This window comes from Epinephelus lanceolatus, chromosome 1 (genome assembly GCF_041903045.1).
Source record: "Epinephelus lanceolatus isolate andai-2023 chromosome 1, ASM4190304v1, whole genome shotgun sequence".
In the NCBI taxonomy this organism is placed as follows: domain Eukaryota; kingdom Metazoa; phylum Chordata; class Actinopteri; order Perciformes; family Serranidae; genus Epinephelus; species Epinephelus lanceolatus.
Window position 1 is genome coordinate 11,851,002 of NC_135734.1, and position 20,840 is coordinate 11,871,841.

Sequence of the window (20,840 nt, forward strand, 5' to 3'; positions counted from 1 at the left end):
TCCAGCTGTTTCAGTAGCAGATTCATTTGGTAATCAACACCTTACATCTGCCACTCTGAGGAACTGAAAGATTTGAAGTGATTCTTGCACTGCGTAGGTGTGATCCGTCTTGGTCGGGCCATGGGAAGTGACACAGCTTCACTGTCAAAAGCTTACAGCTGATGCTGCTGTGATTAGAGTCTAACTTACTTAATACTTACTTCTGTCAGATGGATTAAAATGTAATGCAGCCCTATTATTCATCATTGTTTGTTCTCAAGCTAAAGGCAAGCAATGCTCTGGCTGAATTATATAAGGTGTAATAAGATACAAGTAGTATGCTTTTTTGCTTTCTTGCCTAGAGTTAGATAAGAAGATCAGTATTCTTATATCTGTACAAAATACTGAGAAAGAAATGGAATATGATGTAATAAGTATGTTTTCTGTAGTGTATAATCACCTGAAAATAAGAATCATTGTGTTTTTGTTACCTTAGAATGAGGTTTATATCTACATAGGGAGCAGGTCCTCATCTACAGAGATAATGTTTCTACAGTAGTCCAGAACAGACAATCCAAACACTGGCTCTAGCCAGGGCCATTCGTGTTTTTGGGTTTTCACTTTGGCCACCATAGTTAGCAGCCACTCTGTGACGAGCAGAGTCAGGAAAACACAGATTTTTTTTTAATGAGTTTTGACCAGTTTAAATCACTGGGTCTTTTTTTTTTTTTTTTTTGAGAATTGAAGGAATTCTAACAAGGAGAGGTTTCAGCCAGTTGCAATGTGCATTCTTCATCACTAGATCCCACTAAATCTAACATACTGAAACTTTAAAGTCATAGTAAAATGGACGTCATCCTGGCGTTGCCACCTCTCTGTTCATTTTAGATTTCCCAGAGGCATAATCAGTGGCCACAGACCAAAATGCCTCTGGTCCTGTTGCATAGACCTACAACCAATCATAGCATTGAGCATGGGTTTCCATTGTGCCCCATTGATCACTGGGGGCAGGAGTTGGTAAATTAAACTTTTACCAAAATCTGTCAGATGTACGGCTAATACATCTTTCCTTGCAACAAAAGATTTAAAGGGAAAATTTTCATCCAGCTCTGTGTCACTGCAGTGTGTGCAGATGAACAGTGGTTATGGACTTGCACTTGTATAACACCTTTGTAGTCTTCAAACAACTTAAAACACTTTTATATTATGTGTCACATTCACTCATTCACACACACACACACACACACACATTAATACAGTGGTGGCCATGGTGACCATACAAGGTGCCACCTGCTACTCAATTAGCTTTCACATGCACTCACAAACAACCTGCTTTACCCCTTGAGCCACAGCAGTGTTCATGGTGCATCAAGACTTCTGAGTCTTATTCATTTGCATGTACTGCCCACAATGCAATGACACAGAGCTGTTGGAAAATCACCAAAGTTTCACTTTAAGTGCAGTTGTTTGTTCTTTACCATACAGTTTGTTTAATAGTGACATGATAGTAGATTCAACATAAAGTTCCATCTCAGCAGTAGTTATCCTGGTTGTTTATGCTTTCTGGTTGAAATCCTAAAGGGAAACTTCCTCCATGTGCTGAACCATTGTATCAAACCTGCCTCATATTAGATAAACAGTTGTGATTGGCCCTAAGTGGGCCAAGTTGGCTGGAAATCTGTTTGAATGGGAGTTGAATCAGAAGCATCTGCCAGAGCAAATAAAACGTGAGCTCACAGATACATCTGTTTCCCAGACTACTTTAGAGCATCTTAAGCTTCTGTAATGTGACACTTTTTGAGTGAAAGTGAATATGTGGGCATTACCAAAATGACTGAAATCGGAGTGTTCCTGGAGTGAATAAGTATATCTTCCAAGATATTAAACTATTCTTTTAAAACATTGCAAAAGTAGTTCTGTGCAACCAGGCCAACTGTGTTTTTCTTTAGCTGCTACACAGTACAGATATCCAAGAAGCTTGAGTTGTGTGGCTGGTATGAAGCTGTATGTATGAGTTAGAACATAGTTTTCTGGCAAAGTTCTTATATTTTCTGTCTAATTGCAGCAGATGTGTCCTTTCGTAGCTTCTTCTCTTCTCTTACTGGAAGTGCCAACACAACAGCTGCTTGGATTACATTCCCCCAATTGACAGCCACCTAACAGATATCACTGATTCATGCACTGGTCCGCTGTGATAAAAATGGCGCTTGCCTGAAATTGATTGTAATTGTTTGAGGCTTGTATCCTTTTGGGGTTTTACCAGGTGAAAGCTTGGCAAGCTCAGAGGCAATCTGGAATTTGAGATTTATTTGCAAGTAGAGACGCCTGCTGTGTTTGATTGCTCCCTATACTGTGAACAGTTGCTTCGCTGACTCTTTTCATATCTGCCAATTTGTGCTGAAGTAATCCAATTAAGGTTTGGTTTTTAAGACCAATGGGGAAATAATTTCAACATGTCAGGCATCTTCAGGCACATGAAAAGCCCCCTCCAGACACTTGTCTACTCACTAATATACAGAGCCAGTACAAGCTGTCAATTAGAAGTCCATTTTAGTGACTTACATCCCTCAGCTGTAATAGAAACTATCACCGTGTCATTCAGCTGGATAAACTAACCAGTCACATGGTTGTTATCATGGTCCCTCTTGCATGAAGCAGATGCTGTACACAGTGTTGTAAGAATGTGTCCTCAGTTTACACTGGCCCCAAATCCCTGACATGAAATGGTTAACATTTTGCTTTGAAATATGTTCAAAGGCATAGTTCTGATCTTTTGATTTGATTGGGTTGGATGACATTTATCCATGGTCAGTGTATTACATGCAGTACATGTTGTGACAAGCTCCCAGTGTGGAGAAGCAGACTGAAGTACCATCACAGAAGGGCAAACAATGCACTGCTGTGGATAGGAGGCAGCAGCAAAAGATTTTTTAGCCACCTAAAGAAGTCCAAACAAAAAAATAACAGTTATATTGTACACTATATTTCGAATACTTTCACTGCCTTACATTGCCATCAGACAGCTATTTCAGACGAGAAACTGAAGCTATTGTCAAAGCCAGACTCCATTCAGAAAAACAGGAATTTAAAGATGATTTGCTTTTTACTTGATAGAACAAATTGTATAAAAGGATGGAGAGAGAGGGGGGAGGACATGCAGCAAAGGGCCACAGGTCAGACTCAAACCCAGACGGCTGCCAAGGTTTAAGCCTACATGGAGGTACCAGGGTATCCTAAAAAACAGTAATTTAATGTAACTGAACCCAGGAGCTGCTGGTCTACCGCTGTTTTGATCAGATAGTTTGTTTGTGTTATTGTGTGACATCGGCCTTTAAAAGGCTTAGTTCAGATTCACCAAAGTCACACAATACTACAAACAAATGAACTGATCAAGGCAGCAGTGGACCAACAGCTCCCATGTTCAGCAAGCCCAGATTATTGATTTTGTCAGTGGAATCTGGTGGCTTTAACTAGAGCATGGATTGGGAACTGAAGTCACAAACAGCTTCCCTGTTGGAAAGGGCTGTCTGACAGCAAGATTAAGTGGTGAAAATATTCTCAGTATAATGTACTATTAAACTGTCAAATATTTTAGGAGGGACTTGTCTTAGGTGGCTAAAATCAACCCGGTCTCACTCCGAAGTCATCTAAATCTGGTGCTTGTGAAAACAGAAGAGTATTTTCAAAGAAGACAATGCATACAACAGACAGAACTTGACATGGAGTCCCAGAACATCAACAACTAATGCACCCAAGGTACTGTGCACATATATCAACATATCAAATGTTGATATGTGATAAGGTCGGAGTAAGAATGTGTTGCAAAAATACGTTTTGCTGCTGCCCAACGTCTACAGTGGTACATTTCCTAGCTTCCATGTCAGTACTCCTGCCTGCTTCTCCAAACTGGGGAATGCCGGACAACTGCTCGAGTCCATCTAGTCCTCTGATTATAGATAAACTTCATACAACCACACTTCAAAACATCCCAACTATCCCTTTAAGTATGTTTGCTTCCATGTTTTAGACCAAGCTGTTTAATGAGAATTTGGCATGAAGAACAACCTTCACCAAAATCACCATAAAACCTCCCTGTCAGTACATACTGTAACATACTGTATATCAGCAGTACATAATATATTCAGCTCCAGTAACACCTATCCATTCACTCACCTCAGAGAATGTAATAGAAAACAACAGACACCACATCAAGATTCAAAAGGCACACATCCTGGTCAGGCTGTTGGCACAAAACACACACAGGCACACACACAAATACACGTTCAGCCAAGCTGCTGGTCGGAGCATCACAGTATTCAAACTGGCAACAATGAAAAGCAATCAATCTGCAGGCAAAGACCTGAGGGTTTTGCCAGTACTGGTTTTCCTTGTTGACCTGATACGTTGCTTTTGTTACATCTAAAATGGCACTTGCCTCTGCTTGTAGCAGGGAACACAGCCGGTAATCTGGCAACACAGATTTGTTTCCCCCACGTCATGCTGAAGCCAAAGTGATTGCCTCGAAATTTAGGTTAGGATATCTGCTGACCAGAAAGTTCTGCCATTAGTCAGCAAATTGAAATTGCATTTTATGATTTGAATTAAACTGAACTGACCTGGAAAGGAAATGAGTGGCATGAAATATAATAAATAAAAATGTGTCTTCTTAAACTGAATTATACTTGTGATATTTCTCCAGCTGGTTTTCTGATTGAAGATAGCAGGCTACCTAAAACTAGATGTTACAAATATATCATTGGTGATTTAGCCATCCACCTGATCACTATTTTTGATGGACACTTAGTGCTTGTTTTGAAATTTGACAGATATTTTAAGTATTGACATTTATGTATTATTTTTAGTGGCTGATTTTGGGGCAGTTTTAGAGCATGATGCAGATTATCCTTGTGCCTTTTGAAAACAAGTTTTGTTGTTATAGTTTTAATTACAAAAGGTCCATATTCCCTCATGGCCATGTACGCACACAGTGCCATTTATTTTGATTCAATGCCATCCTGCTGCTTTAAACTCTCAGGAATGCACCAATTGCGTATCGGTCTGATGCCGAAAGTAGTTCCTTATAAATACACTACTTTCTCCTTTATGAAAAACTACAGTGCCCCTCTCATTCAGCTTATTACTGTGCCTTTTTAATAAATAAAAAAATAATAATAAAACTATAAATTTCTGACCTGCTTTTTAAAGATGTACATTTTCTGTAGGAATAAATGGGCTTGGGAATGAGAGCCACAGACCTGGTTGGGAAGAAAGGAACACATTGTTAGTTTTCTTTTTTCATGGTATTTGTTAAGAAAAGCACAGCAGGACTGTTTTTAAACTACACATTGTTTATACATTATATATTTACTGACATTGTTTTAAACCAAGCTGTACAATTCTATATTGTTGGATATATTTTTTCTACTGTTTAGCCAGTGGTTTCACTTCATTACAATAAAATGGGAAAATCAATGATGAGGCTCATAAAACGTCATATGATTTGAAATCCATTACAGCGCATCTCACTGCATTCACTTTATCTGCCTGCATTGCAATTTTTTTTATTTTTATTTTTTTTACAGTTGTAGCCATAGGCATTATGTGCTCGGGTTGTCCTCCTAGCCCTATGTCCATGGGTCAGTTTTTGTGAACGCAATATCTCAAGAATGCCAAATTTGGCACAAATGCACCCTTAGAATCAATGATAAACTACATAGATTTTGGTTATCATAGTTCAAAGGTCAAAGTCAGTGTCACCTTGCATCTGTCTCATTCTCTTGAATATCTCATGAAGTCCTTGAGGGAATTTTTTCAGAGTTAACAAAAACATCCACTTGAACTGAACGATAAAACTGATTAGAATATTGTGGTCAAAGGTCAAGGTCAGTGTGACCTCACAAAACATGTTTTTGGCTATAACTCAAAAATTCTTGTGAATTCTTGTGTGACAAATTTCACCCAAATTCGTAATAGGATAAAATGATGAAATGAGGATATTTAAAATCCAAAAATCAAAGGTCATTTTAATGGTGACATTATAATATTCTGCAAAAACACTTTTCTGGCCATTGCTCAACGTCATATCTCGGGAACAGATGGGGAGACATTTAATTGGATACTGACTTGGTGACACTAATCTTGGGTGACCACCTTGAAACTGTGCTGATTGTATAGATCTTTTGTGTTGCCAGGGAGAAGATGTGTGTAACACACTGAAGTTTTCACAGACATGGATGTAAATTGTTAGAGAAAACTGACAGGTACAAGGGGGCATACAACCATTGGGCAGTAATTCTAGTTGTCATTTACATTATTTTCCTGAGAGAATGAAATGAGAACTTTTCAAATCAATGTAATCTTTACTGGCAGATCAGTTCGATTTTTGCTAATTGATGATAACAGATTTTCATGTTATACAAAAATCATTGAGAGCCAAGGGATGTTTCAAGGGGCAGGATTAATACATTTGCATTTCTAAGATGCAACACTTTAAATTCATGCATGATGCCAGTAAATTGGGCTTCACAGCTTTTATGATCAGAAGCATTTCATTGGACAGTAGTCACAGGCTGTGGTGCCTCAGTGAAAAGTTTCCTCATGCTTCACCAGGGGCAAGAATTCAGAAAGCAGCTCCGTTATAAATCTCGGTTGTTTTATTGTTTTATTACAAATCTGTTTGGCCTGTCAGAAGATAGGCAATGGTGTATGTTTTCACATAAATTCACTGAAACAAGATGACTAATGAGGAACAGGCAGCTACAGCAGCATGATATGAGAGAATGCGCCCAGGATATGAGGAAATATAAAAATCTGCAGGCAGCCTAACAGGGAATGAAAAGTGATGGTGATAATGGAATACAGTTTTATATTCATGAAATGTATTCTTCTTGATTCTGAGGGCTATTTGACCTGAGGAGAAGACTTTCCTGTCCTAGCAATTTACAATTGATCAAAAATAGATGTGAAAGTTTGTGTTGTTCAGTTTGTTTGTGTAGGTGACACTGTCCTGATATGGGTGACGGCCATTTCAAGGTGCTATCCGTGAGCCAATTTCTCTGCTTCTGAATAGAGAGAAATTCATGTTCCGTGTTGCATCAGGTTGCTTTGAGCAGGTATAATAAAGCATAGCAACCCTGCCCCTCAAACCCTGAATACCTAAGTATATATGAGAAAATAAAACTTGAAAAAAGATGGTGATACATATTCAGTGCTTGTAGTGCTCCATTGCATGCTCTAGACTCGGAAAAAATCTTTCATATGCTCATTCATCTGCATATTTCATGACATTCCTTTGACATATGGAGGAGATGTATGTATCTCGGTGTGGCATCAGCAGCCTGACAGCCAATAACAAGACAATAATGACTGTCAGGCCACCTTCCCTCATTCATAAGGACCTCATTGCATTTTAATCAAATTCTGCATGTGGGTGGCACGTTCAAGGAAAACCTCTGCACATCCCTATTCAGTACCATATGTTTGCAGACCTTCCCATAGTGGTGGGACCCTTGGTGAATGCCCAAGGCTCCAGAGGGTCTCCACCTGCCAGAGGGGGCTCTCAGAGGACACATTATGCATGGCAGACAGCTGTCCTGCTCGCTGTATGCAGCGTCGGCTCGTCCATGCAATAAGATGTGTTCAGACGGAAGATAGAGCATGGGGACTGGGTGTTGATGGTGTGCTGCTATAGGATAGCGCACATCTGCTGCATATTGCAGAACTACCCATTAAATAGTGTGTGGGAGTGTGTGTTCAGTGGATGTGTGCACGGAATCTGTAGGTAGGTTAGTCTATATGTGTCACTGTGCTGCATCTACAGTATGTTTTAACGAAAAAAATATTGTTGAAAGTAGGAACCAAACCACGAGTTAAAGGAAGAACCAACACAGTCTTGATGGTAAACTGGAGGCAGTGTCCTGATTAGAGTGTGTTATGAATGTGGCACCTTCTCTCCCCACATAACCTGTATAGACACTCACTGTTGTCTACCTACAACAGTGTAGCGGTGTGTTTTTTTCCATCATGGAAACCGTGTTTAAACATTATAATGACATGACAAAATACACCCAAATATCCAAATATATAATCTAACCTAGCAGTAAATCATCCATGTTCTAAGTCACTATTGGGTGATTTTGTTCAGGGTCTGAAAAGATCAAGTAAAGTAAACAATTCCTCCAGGTATTGTTTTTGTTTTTAATCATTCAGTACCGAATAATATATTCCTACTAAATAATATATATCTTCTGCTGCCTTCATAAGTATAATTCAACCCAGTTGCCTCCCCAAAAAAACACATTGGCATTATAAGATTCTATGAGGGATACTTTACATTATGTAGCAGATATATTGAAACTTTACGTGTCTATATTTTTCAACAGTACTGTGGTTAGGTTTAGGCACAAAAACCACTTGGTTATGATTATGAAAAGGTCATGTTTTGGCTTAAAATACCTGGTTTGATGGCACCATATCTGACAGGAAACAAAGCCATGGCTTGGTAAAAAAAATAACGACTGGAGAAACAGTGACAGGTCGCTAAAAAACACCCACACTTGGGTGCTAAAAAGCCACTGGAAACACGATGACTCGCTAACGAACAACAACCGGTTTTGTTGTTTGTTGGTCTTCAACAGTGGTCTGCAGTTCGGTAGGCATCTCACCTAGGTGACTCACCATCCACCATCCCCTCCTCCTTCAAATGACAAAGTCAGCTCATAAACTACGTCACTTTAGAACACACTAATATGATACATATAAAAGGACAAATTAAACCTATTCATGGTTTGCAGAAAGGGAACAATGCCACCATTTTCTTTTGGTGACTAGGCTGCATGATTACTTATAATACATAATAATCAATAGCAACAATAATGAGGTGCTTAAAAGTATGAAGCACATGTCCTTATTATAACATAATGGAGCAGGCGTTTCTCCTTAGGTAAATGTTTATTTGTCTGTTGCTACGAGGTTTTGAGGTGTGACGGTGTTGGGTTGAAATCTGGTGACTGTGATGGTTATAGCCACTTCACCCTACCACCCAAATAGCCATATACGTCATCTGTGCAAGCAGCTTATTACAATCCATATTTATATTTATTGTTAGGCAGCAACCTCTGGTGGCTACGGTAATTATGAGGGAGCAAAGGAAGAAGTCAGGTGATTTAGTATAGAGAGCGACAAAGTCCACATAGGGAGGTGGTTGGAGTGGGTGGATGAGTCAAACAAGCACTTTCACAGAGGAGACCGCTGTTCGTGATCCATGTGAAACCAAAAGTTGGTGTAACAAACATAGTAATTTTAAGCCAAAACATGATCTTTTCTCTAAACCTAACCATGTAGTTTGGGTGTGGAACTGCAACTGTTAGTGCGCCTGATGCTGATACTCTCATACAGTCATACAAGTCATTTTGGGAGTCTTTGGCAATGGACCTATTTAAGTGTCATTTAGGTGTGAGGAAGTGTTGGCCATAGTGTGTAATCCACTATATAATCACATTCACACTTATTAAGACACCCTTAAGAAATGGAGCTCCAAAGAGTTCAATACAGATAGAGCTATCATAACTTATTAGCTGTGTTACAGCATTTACTATAATTTATCCTTCTCACTAGTTTAAGTAGTATAACTTGTTAATCTTGGTGGTTACTTACCAACTACAGTCGTTTGCCAACTAGCCCTACGAGTAGTCTTTATATCACCAAGGTTCAAACGCTAAATATTTTGTACAGCTGGCTGTTCCAATTTCTGATGCAACCACTCCTTTATTCAAGTTTTTGCCATTAGACTTAATCTTGAATTTGGAAAATGGTCAGAATAATAATGTAAACATTTATTAAAAATGGTACTATACAGTATTATTAGAGCCATACTTCACAGAAGTGGTGTATGGAGGTATTTTTGTGTCTTTTTGTTGCAATCATATAAAACTGTTTGAAAGCATATTTCTTGAACTGCAATCAAAAATCAAGTTTGTAAGTAAACACGTATGATCATTTTGCTTATAAATCAGTCCTCTTTGCTTGTGAGTTAAAGTTTTGCTTGCAAGTTCAACTGCACTTAATGGGTGGGGCCTACGCTGATGGATGAGAGAAGCGTTTCTATTGGTGGGTTTGACGTGGCTCCATACAGAGTGGGCTATACCCACGATTCCCTCTCTCCCACTGGAAACAGTCGGCATTACTGCTACACCCCGGGGCTTCGACGGTACTGACCGTTACGCTGTTGAATAGTTCTGCCCTGGCTAAACAAAAACAATCTACATGCACCAGTTCAAATAAAACATTCTTACTATTATTAGTTATGTATAAACATACCTGCTCATTGATTTTCGCCACAGCTCCCGCACTGAATTCCCCATGAACTACAGAACAACTTTTTACTCGCAAAACATTTTGACTTGCAAACGAAAGAAAATAACTCGCAAACAAAACTTTTGGATTTTCATTTTTTAATCACTCATTATTTACTTGCAATAAAACATTTTTTGATTTCAATATTGATACTTTTGCTCTCAAATCTTTTTTCTGATTGCAAAGCCTACTCTGTTTGATTGAATAATAAAGAAACAAATGTAGCTCCATAGTGGTGCCCCTAGAAATTTTTCATAGGGGTGGCCAGATGGGGCCACTGAAAATCTTGGGGTAGGTCACCAAAATCAAACTTCATAACTAAATTTTAGGAATTGTATTATGCTGTTTTATTAGCTAGTTAAAAACTAGAGAGAGTTAAGGAATCTCATTCTTTGGTTTCTTGTTTTACAGTTAATATTACTAATACTCTGATGTGCATAGACTAATCCCAGTACAGTTAACGTTTTGACTTTAACAGCAATCCTGTTTTAATGTGTCGTGCTAGGGGATTGATTCTTCTTCAAATAGGCTGGTTGTTCTTTTTCTTTAAAAAGACACACTACAGCTTTAATTTGAAGGAGTATCAATGGTGAGGAACAAAACTCTTAAGTTTAGGGGAGACTTGTGGGCACCCATCCATTTACATTTAGATATCTTGAGGTGAGAGTTAAAGGGACCCCTTTGACAATGGCCACGCCAGTTGTTCCCTGGCCAGAATTAAGCCTAACTTTGAAGCATTATTCAGCCACCTTTCTGACAAGCCATGCCACCATGGTTGGTACCAGTGGATGCCTTCGGTTGTCTTGTTTCATAATTACAGCCTTCTAGCCCAAAAATGAGCGTGCCACATTCTTTTAAAGACTCACAGATATGGTATTTGCAGGATATTCTAGGTTAAACACTAAGAAAATAATGTGGTTCTAATTCTTAAAGCCACACTGTGTAGGAATTTCTCCCATCTAACGTTGAAATCATATATTGTATTCAAACAGATGGCGCACTCTAGCGCCTCACTGTTTCAAACACGTATTGCAACAACGGTAGCCGCTGTGTACCAAAAAGCTATGATAACATTGATGAAACCATGTCATCTGATACTACATGGAGTATTCATTCAGGCTCCTACACAGACACACGCGACGCGAGTTGACAAACCCCCTCCTCACGCTGCCTTTTCTATTCCCTTTTGCGCTTTCTTGGCGACAAGGATTCCGTCTCCCATGATGCTGCATATGCATGATCCTGCATTATGCTCAAAGAGTGGGACTTTGTTTCAAATTTGCCAGGGTAGTAGCGAAGCGCCTCTTGCTCCTCTCCTTCGGCTCCTCAGTCACGCAGTGCTGGCCTGGCTCTCAACGAAAACGCCGAAGGCGGTGCTGTATGTCCCTTGCTAGCGGGTGTATTCTCAAGATGGCGAAACGTAACAGAACCCCACAGACGACTTACCCGCACAATGTACAAACAAATCCGAAATTCTCCTTTTACGAGAATAAGTCAGATTATTGGTGGAGGTAATAGTACACCAGTGATGACATATTTATGAATGCAGACATCAATTTTTGCCAATAAACAACTGAAAATGTTACACAATGTCCCTTTAAATATGATGTGGAAATAAAAAGAAAAAAATCAATCTTTTTAAAAAAGAGGAAAAGGTAACATTGATTTTTGTTGTCCGCTGCCTAGCAACAGTATTCAAATGACTTAAACCACTTGAATATCCTGTAAATTGTGACTATCAATGTCAAATACAAAACGTAAGAGATCCTTTTGAAGTTACTGTGAGATGAAGGTAGCACCACAAACCTCTCACACACCATGAGAAGGGACATGTTTACTCTAGTGGTATTTGTTGATGATACTGTACATGACTCATATTTAGTCGTTTCTCTTTTTTCATCAGGGATTATGCTGCTCTTAATCTGATTAGTGAACGACACATTTCACAATCTCCATGAGTAATCTCCTTTCACAAACCCGCATCTAGTCATATTCCCCCTCTTCATCTGTCTGGGGACTTCAGCTCTCTGGAATTATATCACATGTCACTGTCACACTGAACTCACAGAGCCTTTTCTCCAAACCTCTTACAGTTTTGACATTATGTGGCTCAGTTACCTTACAGTGAAGAGAAACTTCAGTGACAAGCAGCCAACAACATGACAGCAGCATGAAATGGGATATGGTGTGTTTTCAGGCAGTGACACTCTGACTTGATTGGAGTTTCTAATCACGTATGAAAAGGTCACAGAGGAGTCTGAGTGCAGCGCACACATTTCCCAGAAGACATGTGTGAGTGACATGCTTCCTAAATCTCTTTTTAAGCTCCTTAAAGTTTACAGTACACAGAGCTGATGTTATTGTTGCATCTGAAGTGGATGTGTGTGGGGTGTTAAAGTCCAAAGGAGAGGGAGAAGAAAAGGCTGTGGAGGACACTGTAGTTTAACATGTATGCATCTGATGTGTGTTCAGTTCATGTAAAGAACTAAATTCAGATGTTCCTGTTTCTCTTTCTTTACGGTCGACAGTGTGTAAGCACCTCCATCCCCTCCGCTGGGCTGCAGTCACACGTCATGTCCTCAGGCTCCTTGGTGCTGCTACATAAACACAAATCCCTCGGTGCCCGTGGGGATTTCATCCCAAAAGAAATGCGCTGTCACCTGCTGTGCAAGGGGAAAATAACAATTGTCGAAAACATGACAGCTCCGTCCACAGCACCTAGCTTGCTTAGCAGAGCACTGGACCACAATTTTAAGTTGAATCCATAACACCTCACAGCTCTATTGCAGAGAGTTCAGCTCAGTTCCTGGGGATTGTTCACAACTTTTAGACTGTGTGAGTTTTGCACAGAACCAGGTCAGTACATAAATGTATACAATGCAGGAAAAATGTGTAGACTCATACAGAAGTAATCCCTCTCAATTGTTATGACCAACTAGAAGTGTGTGGTGGTGTAAATATCTCCAGAGACTCTGCACTCTGCCTGGATTTTCTTATTTCTATTTCCTCTTATTTTGCTGTGTTTGAGATGTTCCTGAGCACAGTGCGCAGTTGAGGTTGAGAACTCCTAAAAAGGTAGTGATGAAGCATCTGCAACACCCATCCAAGAGGAAGCTATGAAAATCGAGGATACAGCACAGAAAAAAAACAAACAAAATGCAAATATGGTGAGGCTAAATGCTAAGTAGACAAAGCACTTTCACTTTTGCTTGGATACAGTAGCTGACAATTCCTGCATTGTATACCTTTAAATTGTAAACAATAAAGGGGTTTAGTATTTTCAGGAAAATATGTTTGTGTTAGGGTTCGATTGTTCGGTTGTTTTAGTCAATAAAATGACAAAATATAGTGAAAACCAGTCATCATAATTTCCCAAAACCTGTCTTGTTTTATCCCAGCAGCAGTCCAGAATGTGAACATAGTCAGTTTACAATAGTATTAAACAGAGAAATCTTCTCAATATGAAGCTGAAATTTGTCGATAGTTCGCTACAAATGGTAGCCTATTTTCAGAGCTCTGGTTTAGCGTGTCAGTGTTTCATTGGCATGTGTCAGACGTTCATAGAAATAACCAGTTAGCACCAATATAGTGTCCAAAAAAAATTCCTCAAAAGGGAACTTCATCTTTGTCTTGATGAGTACCACTGTTTATGTCAAAATGCTTTATAAAGCCTTTTGTGGCTGTGCTAAGTCAAATAAATTGTCTTAAGTGATGTCATTTGAGTCAGCATCAGTTGAGGCTGAAGACAACAAGTTTGGAAATGAAAAAAAAAAATGGAGGTATGGAGTTAGAAAGAAGTGAGCTTACATTACCAAACCAGCCTGCTTCTGTTTTTTGCTTGAGGCTAGCTACTTGAGGCTATATACCGCTAGCATAGAACACCCAAGTTTCTCGAGTAGGTATAGCTGCAGCTGGAGCAGCTACGTGACTCGCCCACCGGCTACATTACTTGCACACCATACCCACACAATCAGCTTTCTTTGCTCCTTGGTCAGGTTGCAGAGGGGCTGAAGTACATGTTAAGTTAGCATTTAGCTTGCCACAAAATGTTAGGTTAAAGGAGAGGGGGTTAGGGTTAGGGTTATGGTAAGGGTAAGCAAATCACGTCTTCCTGTGTAACAAATAAAATAGGCTTGCATGAATAAAGTGGATTTTTGCTACATGTGGCCCTCACTACAATGTCATGGTATAGCAGGACTCAATTATTAAAAATAAATTGTTGTTTTTTTACAAACATTTTTTTCCTCCTGGTTGAATAAGGTTATTAACTTGTCGTGCAACAGAACAGTCGCTGTATCACTGTAACTAGTCCTCCCATGAGTGCAAGGCTGCTGAGGATTCATGTTGTCACATACGTCCCAGTGCGCTCAGTCTTACCTGTTGAAAGAATGATGCAAGCTAGAGCCTGTGCTAAAGCTGCATCAGATAGTATGTTGCAATCTCTTTTCTCCTCTCCAGGGAGCACAAGTGATAGTCATGACATTTTCTCAGAGGCATGTGTCTCTGTTGTGTTCTTTGTGATTTATTTTTGAGTAAGTTACACATGGAGACATGGATGGTTAAGTACCAGTGACATACGGTTTGTAATCAGCTTTAACTTGCTTCGTTAATTGTCATCAGTTTTACATACTTGTCAACTTGTTTTCAAAAAACTGTTGCAGGATTTTAATATCCTCTCATATTAAATATGATTTATTATTCTCAGCTCAAGATTTAGAGGTTTTTAAATTTTTATATTCATTAACATCAAATTAAACCACTAACACGACGATACATATGACTTTATGTAAATGTATCCCTTGATCTACACTGATACATCATTACCTACCACACTTACAATAACACATATCATATCATAGATTGGAGAGAAATATGAGTGTGAGGATAATAAAGCCTGTGATTAATAAATGAGAATAGATATGTAAGAAGAAGCAAACCAGGCCAGTCACACCTTCAGTTATCTAATACTGTCGAAGTCAAGAACATATAGGTCATCTGTGTTGCACCTTATCTGCTCGCTGGCATTCACATTCTAGCACATACACAAACACATACGTACATGCACAGAGTCACCTTAGCACTTAAAGTGTCTCCTTTATTCGTTCAGCAATGGCCAAAGTGATATGACCTATTTAAGCATATTAATCTGTGCTACAACCATAAAATCCCTCCAATAACCAGTGATTATAACGTCCGTAAGTGTAGAATTTCAATGATTTTGACATCTAAAAGCATCAAATACACATTTCACATGTTTCTGATTTTTTTGTCTGATTTCTCATAGTCCAAGTTTTTCATTTTAGAGTTTGACTAAATCTTATTTCTTATATTTTGATTAAACTTATTTGACCACAAAGGCCACATGGTGATTCAACTTGAAAATATTTAGAGGGAACTATTACCTTAGTTGAGTCAAGGTTACATTTTTTTCAGTGAATTTTAATTGAATACATTTTTTGTAAAAGAAAAATGAGACATTCCAGGTAGTAATTGGTGCAGTCTATGTTTTGCTGTCAACCATTCTAAAGATGTGTTCAGACCAAAGGCATAGTGTCTTGTCATACTTAAACAACCACTGGAGTGTTTTTTGTATCATATTTTGCGATCGGTTGTTAACTAACTGGGGAAGGCAGCTAATGCTAACTTGGGTTTTTGGAAAGTACAGCGAAAACCTTGAATCAAGTCTATTTTGTGAAGTATTCTCTATAAAATCAATCTGTAGGACAAGATTTTGCTATCATAAGTGTTCTGGTTTCGGGTTTTAGTCTGTTTGTAGTCCGAGTAGTGTAACCAATCATGTTTGAATGACAGGTAAACAGAACTGAATTAGTCTTATGAGTTAATCTGCATTCATATGCCGATATCTGTTTAAAGAGATTAGCTGACATGACCAGCACACAAAAGAGGAAGTCTTGACTCAGCCCAAAATATTGGCCCGTCATCACATTGATAGCTGATGGGTTCTGGGACTGTTTGTTGAGTTGCTGGTTCAGATTACAAGCCTGAACCAAAACAGAAGCACTTTTTATTATTTTTCACAGCAGCGTAGTACCACTTCACTCCTTCTGTTTCTTACCTTTTATGATAAAAGCCCAACTTAAATAGCTCACGGCGTTTTGCTAAGAGGTAACTCAACAGAATAGTTTATGCAAATACATATTTTCGGAACTTACCATGTAATCCTGTGGCTTTGCTTACTTTTACTACTACTTATCTTTTTATCGCCTGTCTCTGCACAGTACTAACAATGACTCACCAAGCTCCAGATGCCCGAAAATGGTGACAGTACATTTGTTCTCCGTTTCTGAATGTCTTTGACGTCAGTAGAAGCAAAATGTTGAAAGGCTTTTGCGACACTGCGTCAGAAAAATTTGTTCCTTAAGTTTAAATATTTAAACACGTGGATATTTATTTGCTGGCATTTGCATCTTTGCATTGACTTGCACTGAGTGAACACACCTTAAGAGGGGCAGGGGGTAGGGTTGTGCTAGTGTAAAAATTTTCAAACCAGTTTTATATTAGGCCAAACCAGACCCGGTATTCTGAATTTTACGAGCCACTCCAGGATGTAACATTATGACTCCTGTCCAAACAGAAAATCAGTGTTATTAATGACTATTGCATAGCATCATGTTACATCAGAGCTCTCTGTCCACACTGAATCTCTTATACATGCACCTATGTTACCTTATGTGAACAAACCACGCAGCTACTAGCTGTGCGCTTGAGATCAGACTGGAGACGTAATCAGGCCATCTTTCTATGTTTGTATCCTTACTTTTTAAAACAGAAAATGCATGTGATATATTGTGATATTTGCTGGAAATGACATACAGTATAGCCAACAGCAAGTAGCCTGTTTTTAGCCATGATCATTTACCTTAGCAGAAACTTTCAGCTCCCCTGTGATCTCCCTCCAGCCAGCTCGCACTGTATTTAGGTTTTTGTAGTGAAATAAGAAGGTATTGTGTAGATAATTCCTTCCATTAAGGCCTTTTCAAAGCGAGCAACAGTTAGCAATTAAAACACAGCCCGACGAAAGTTCAGCCCAAAACAGCATTTGACACCTCTTTCCTCTGGTTCAAATCCAAAATGCTGTCGTATTGGTGGATTTTTAGTTTTCTTATGAGACTAACCCTTGTAGGTGTCCTCTCATCACCCCAAAAAGCACATGAATGTTCAAGTAAACAAACATAAAGTGTGCCACTCTACCCATCCCACCTCTACTGAAATTTGATCTCCTTCATGTTGCTGACAGTGGTCTAAGCTTCGCAGTAAATTGCACACAGCCAATTAGACACAAGTGGCTTCGTTATTCCATTTATAAACATAATATTATGTTGAACAAGTTGTTATATTGCTCATATTATTTATTACTAATACAATCTGAGTTGGATCTAGCACTGTGATGTGTAGACTACTACTTAAATTTGCCAAAATGTGTCATAATGACAAATGCCGCTAAAATCAAACTGGTTTAAGTTCATACACACCAGACCAGCTAGAATTGGCAGTCGACCCAATGCTATCTGGGGGTTGGTCGGACATTTTTTTATTCTTTACACAGTGTCTTTATAGTAATCAAAATATATATTTATAACTGTGCATGAACTGTTTGACCACAGTGATCAACTGCAAACTGATCAGCAATTTGAATCTAAAAAATTGTAGAGGTGTTGGCCCTCAACAACACACATCAGTCGCAGTAGTTCACCTTAGCAGGAGCAGTTATTGGTTTCTACTGTATGTCTTCTTATGTGAACAGTGTCATTAGAGATCCTACCTACTCTTACAGCCAGCAGTGAATAGTCAAGAAGAAGAGCCTGAGTGCATATCAGCCATGACACACCCTGCCAGTCCAGATCCGAGCACAAAGGCGGAGAGGGGTTGCTGCCTCCACGTGGTATCCGCACACTCACTCTCCATCTGACAGGCCAATGTCAGAGCATGCCAGAAATATATGGTAATTACAATCTGCAGAGTCAAAAGAAGGGGAATGGATTAACTCAACAACACGAGTTGTTGGTGAGTTGTATTTTTTAAACTCCAACACCTCCAAAATGTGTGTTTCTCCCAAATGTGCAATCCAGTTCCCCTCCTGTCTGTCACTGTGGATCAGACGCAGCAAGAGGAGCTGAGTGGCTGTCAGTTTCTGTCTTTTTCAAAGCCAACCGCATTAATGGGCTGCCAGTGTGACCCAGCCGCACTCTTTGTACTGCACGATTACTGTGTTTAGTCGTGGACCTAATGCTGCCGACCTCTATTTTCTAATGGGGAAAGACCTTTAAGGGGCACTCAAGACTGAAATCACTTGTGTGCATCTCTGCTAAGAGTAGATCTTTTTCTAGAGTGTGTGTGTGTATGTGTGTGTGTTGTCCTGGTTTTTGCTCCCACCCGAGGCTTTGAGAACACAGAGCATGTGCATCCTGTCCGGTCCTGTAAAGGAAGCAGTGGAACAGAGGATTCTTGGAGCCTGGAGCAGATATGGGAGTAGTGCACTCAGTAACACAATGTGAGATGACAGTAGTTTAACTGAGGAGGGGCTTTTCGAGTTTGTTTGTTTGTTGCTGTGCAAAGAGGCAGCCTTTCAAAGATGCTCTTGTGAATCTTTGGATGTGAAGATTCTAATAGGACCAAATTGTGAGTTTGATTTTTTGGTTGACTTTGGGACATTTTTTGACGTGGAGCCTGTGACCATGATATTTGGCTGCACCAGCGCTCCTCTCCTTGGCTCTGGAAGCATTTTATTAAAAGTGGTTCATGTTGTACCACATGTTTTATCCTGTCTAACACGACCCAGCAACTCCTCCTATTCATGAATGTAATACCACGCTACTGACGCCTGTAATCAGAGAATTATTCAGTCTGGGAAAGGATAAGTGAGAACCATTTTGTTGTAAATCTGTGCATTTTGCAGCATGTCTACATCCCACAGCTTTGTAATTGGGTGATTAAAAATGCATATTGTTGTCACAGTGTGCTCTTACGTGTATTATTAATATCAAATGATGAGGCAGCTGATGCCGATAATATATTATGATGCCAGAGCATCCTGATGTAACAGTAAAACTGCAGACGTCCTTTGTATTGACAGATGGCTGCTTTGTTTAGTTGCAGAAATTGTTTTTTTGTCATCACAAGTATAGCCCGTGTCCAAATGAATATGTATTGCTGTATAGCAGTAGGGGCAGACCCCCCCAGGGAGTGCCAGTGGCTGGCTTTGCTGTGGGGCTGCAGCAGGAGGAGGAGAAGCAGGCCAGGGCCTGTATTGTGTAAAAATTAATCACATTACTGACGTCACTGACTGTAACAGATACATGAGGCCTGCCAGTCGAAGCAGTCGCAATCATTTACAATTGCTCCACTTTACAGTGATTTTGTCATCTTCTGCATTTTGTTTATCTACCTCAAATCAACTGTTAGCTGAAGATGCAGCGCACATTGTCATCTTTTCATTATTACTTTGATGATGCCATATTTACAAAGTTGGAGCAACCTCTACAGCAAATTGGAATGAAATGCACAGACTGGTGCTTTGAGTGGCAGCGCTCATCCTGCATACATCCTCTAATGGATGTCTTTATTGGATGAAGTCATAGGATTTACTTGTTTCAGTGTACACCACTTCTATGACAATACTGAGGTAATTAGATATAAGAGTAAGTATATACTGACATCACTGGCAGTCGTCATGCAGAGCACAGCTCGGCCTGTAAAACAGTCATAATGTAATGTCCTCTGTGGCTCTGGAGGAGCTTTCCGGGGTCTGAAAAAATAGCCCAGACAATGTCATCAGGAGAATGTCTTTTTTTTTTTCTAACTAAAAGCCTATGTCACAATGGGTGTGAAGTAGGTATTTACCAGGCAGGGTGGGTGTTGCATAAGATGCATATGAGAAATGTAGGATCTAGCATTTTAAAGGATTGACTCATATTTAAGGAACTAAAAGTCAGATGTCTCTGCTCTCACATCAGTTTTGACCATTCTTTTTCAATCTCTCCCAAGTCAAGTTTCACAGAAGTGCAATACCAAATTGCTGGTTTAACTCTTAAACAAGTATCTGAAAATTGTACTTCTCACCTGCTCTTTTGGTGTGTGTATTGATAAGATTTATGCATCAGCTAAAACATGTTATTGGTTGCAAACAGCAGTTCGTTAAGTTTAGCTGCAGTAAGAAAACTAAATATTCTTAGTTACTTTGAACCTCTGTATTAACATTGAAGTACAGATTTGTTTTGGTAAATTTTTGCAAACTCTCTAAGCATTTTTGTTTTTGTTTAGTGATAGTGGTAGTGGCACCTCCAGGAATTTTTCATAACGGTGGACAGGGGGCCACTGAAAGTTTTTGGGTGGGACACCAAAACCAAAAGCCATAACTGAATATCAGGAATTCGCTCATGCTTTTGTGATTTATAGGCTAGTTGAATCCATGTCAGTATGAGAGTTAAGGAGTCACATACTGATATACTTTGGCCCCTCATCTTACACTTAATTACTAATTATCTGAT

At 39.4% G+C, this 20,840-nt stretch overlaps 1 protein-coding gene across 2 annotated transcripts in view; it reads left to right on the plus strand.

The window, feature by feature from the left end:
* The window catches only part of cntn4 (contactin 4), a 216,130-nt gene that overhangs the window by 104,440 nt on the left and 90,850 nt on the right, over positions 1 to 20,840 (plus strand). The gene's annotated exons all lie outside the window — the stretch shown is intronic.